The 3,794-nt window shown below is 33.0% G+C and overlaps 1 pseudogene; it reads left to right on the forward strand.

Annotated features, from left to right (window-relative positions):
* The first annotated feature begins 297 nt into the window (after positions 1–297).
* On the forward strand, positions 298–939 carry LOC120177784 (annotated as a pseudogene).
* Positions 940–3,794: the final 2,855 nt, after the last annotated feature.

The raw sequence follows: 3,794 nt of genomic DNA on the forward strand, positions 1-3,794 counted from the left end.
AAGGCTCATATGCTCACTAACGCCACCGTCCACCGATCATGGATGGCCTATCTTGCTTCGATCGTTGACTACTCCTACCGATGACAACCATAAACCATCATAAAACAAATAATACTTCAAAATCTGATCTAAACTCCTCTTTTCTTTCCAATTGAAACATAGAGTACCCGATTCGCCGCCCTTTTCTCCATCTACCACTGGCCATGGCTAAAGAACCTAAACCTAGTCTTCTCCTTCTCAAACGAAAGCTTAAAGAGCACAAGAATACCCTCTAGCAATGTCTCATGGTACTTCAGCATGTTGTACTCTGTGTTCAGTCCATTTCTAACTCAGCGTACTAAGAGCAAGTTCGTCATCTCCAGAGAAGAATTCGTAGCCGAAACACTCTACAAGTGAGTCCCTTTTGGATTTATCTACTTCTTTGGCTTTCTCCATTTTCTTATAATTTGTTTATTCCTTCTTTTAGGTTCATAAGGCCAGAGGATGTTCTTGTACTGTATGGAGGACTGAGTCGACCCAACAATTCGCAGAATGACCCTCCGAAACCCGTCTCTGAGTTCGTCATCAAAGGAGGGGAGAAAGTCAACATTCAAATTGAAGTAATCAAGGTAAATTAAATTTGAATGTTGAGTATTTAGAATACAATGCAGAGTTCGTGATAAACGCGGAGGGCAACTACACCATCGCCGTGGAGAAGGCGAGGAAATTGGGACCGACAGAGGAGACGACCCACAACCCTTCACGGCAAGAGAAGGCACGAAAATGGCACTTTTTGTGGATAATACGACATCCAGGAGAAAAAAGGTTGATGTTTATCGTTATATTATCCATAAATCATGCCTGGATCAAGGGTTTCATTTTTGGTTTGTTTTTATCCCTTTTAATGGTTGTGAACCCTTTGTTTTTGTTTTTGTTGAGAGGACTAATTTGCTAATGTAATGTATAAATATGGAGGGTCATATTATTATTGATGTCCTTGTTACATGGCTTGATATAAAATAGTAAACGACTTAATATAATTTTAATGTTTTAAAGTAAAAATTGGAATGAAAATTGTAACACCACAACCCGTATCCGATCCGGATACGAGTCTGAGATGTCACATTGACTTTGAAAACAATATTCTTACAAAATATCAGAACTTTTGGACTTATATTAAGAAAATATGATAATATATTGTTGAATTATATTTCATTATAATAAATTTAAAGAAAACGTTTTTATGAATAGTACTATATAGTATGAATAGTACCGTGAACAGTAATGAACAATACCGTGAACAGTACTGATACTAAAAATTTCCCAGAATTCTACAGGGGTATCGATACCTTGCTACAGTGTACCGATACCTTGCTACAGTAATTTCGGCCAAACATATATAAAACTCATAAAAACTTAACTTTCATTACTTAAAGTTACCCTTTACATAAATATGTTTAAAACATTACAAAACTCGATCAGAGCATATAGTATTCAAATCTTTATTTACATGCCAACCACAATCAGTATTACAAAATACATATTATTCAATTCTTTTCTGATCTGATCTTTGGAAAGGAGAAACTGACCTGTCTTGCTTAACTTTTATCAATCTTCCTTTTCTCGGAACCTACGTGTTAAACAATCGCACGCTAAGTCATTGACTTAGTGAGGCATATAAAACATATAATAATAATAATGCATCTCTTATACATTTGAACATATAATCTAATTATTCTATCATGTCACAGATAATTCAGTGTAAATGATAATAACATGATAACATGTAATATTATAAACACTTTTGATACCTTTTGCAAGCCCATTAATATGCTTCTCAGTACTTATATTACTATCACTAATTTCTTTTTATCATATAAGCATATACTGAACATTTCTATACATATTATGGAACACATATATCATTTCACAACAGAGTACACATAATATCATATCAATTGATTTATTTACTCTCTTTAAAGCCTATGTACACTTCTGAGAACTTAAGGTATATGAGTATTGAAGATACTCATTTTTTTCATTTGAATATTATTTATATTATTATTATTATTATTATTATTATTATTATTATTTTATTATTAATAAATATTATTACAGGCCCAAATACATTACAAGCCCAACCCAGATACATCATGCCCAACAGTAACCCAGATCCAGATGGCCCAACTAACCCTAAAACTAGATTAGGGTTTCCATTTCAATACCCTAGCCGCCTCAACATCACAGCCGTAGGATCTGAGAGATCCAACGACCCACACGCATCCAGAACAAACCCTAGGGTGATGATACCCTAGGGACCACGCGGCCGTCGTTCGTCAACCTCTACTACCACGCTGCCACGACGCAAACCGAAGGATCTAGAAGGCCTAGCCATAGCCGCACACGTCGCCCTCAACGGTGAGTCACCACTGGAAGTTCGGTGACTCACCAAGCTTCAATCTTTTACCCAGTCCGAAGAAGATACCGGCGAGGCTTATAAAAGCCGACCACCTGCAAACAAGAGAAGGACAGAGGGCAAGAACAGAGAGCACAAAAAAAAGGCCAGAGAACACAACAACCAAAACATCAAAAAAATCAAAACAAAAATTGAGAGAAGCCTTACCGAAGAAGCTGCGACGCCACCGGAGTTCATAGGCCACCGTAAAAGCAAAATACCGAATGTATTTTTTGTAGATCTATGTAAATGGGAGATGTTTTGTGGGAAAGGGGGGTCGGATTCGACTTTAGATCATCCCGATCTATGTTTTGAGAGATTTTAGAATTTTTCGACCACCGATAACAGTGGCCGGCGGCGAGGAAGGCGGCGGCAGACGGCTGTCGACCGGTGCCGTATCTCTCTATTTTAGAGAGAAGCGAGAGAGTTTTATAACTCTCTCAGTTAGAGAGAGAAGGTGAAATAGATAAATGAGAGAAATGGCCTTAAGGATGTGGGGTTTGGGACTTAAATACCCCTCCCCGAAAGACGCCGTTTTTGGGAGGGGTCTGTGTGTAATTAATTAAAGGTTAAATCTCGTCCTCAGTCTATCAGTTTTGTAATTTTATATTTTAGTCACTGAATCGAATTTATGATCTTTTTAATTTGATCTCTTAATTTTATTTAATTTATAAATTAGTCATAAAACATAAAATATATATATTTTAGTTAAAATAACCGATTTAACCCTCGTAACTTTATTAATTAATATTTTAAACCCGAATAACATGTTTTAATTTTTTTTTAATTTGATATACGAATTTGATATAATTTTAATCTAGTCACTAAATTAATAAAGGGGTAGAATAGCATGTTTAGCCACTGAAATTTTAAATAATTACAAATTAGATATTTATTTTCTAATTTAGTCATTAGTTTTAAATTATTAATCATTTTTATATAGTTTTAATTTCATTTATTTTAATTGTTGATTTAATTTTATATGATTATTTGTAATATATTATTATTATTATTAGTATTATTATTATTATTACATATATATATATATAATAAATAATTATTTATTTTATTTTTCTTTTTATTAAAATCTTTATATGAATTATTTTTTTATATAAAATAATAATAATAATTCTATTTTAATAATATTAAAGAAAAGGACTGTCTTAAAACACCTAGAAGCCCGTTTTTCTGATATTTTTACCCTATAAAATATATTATTTTTAAGAAATGTTTTATTTATTTTTTATATCAAAGAAAAGAGCTGTCTTAAAGCACCTAGAAGTTTTTTTCTGATATTTCTAAATAAATAAATATCTTATTTATATAAAAATTAATAAATTTCCTTATAATTATACTAGTA

The sequence above is a fragment of the Hibiscus syriacus genome, unplaced genomic scaffold (genome assembly GCF_006381635.1).
Source record: "Hibiscus syriacus cultivar Baekdansim isolate YM2019G1 unplaced genomic scaffold, ASM638163v2 tig00112319_pilon, whole genome shotgun sequence".
Classification (NCBI taxonomy): Eukaryota; Viridiplantae; Streptophyta; class Magnoliopsida; order Malvales; family Malvaceae; genus Hibiscus; species Hibiscus syriacus.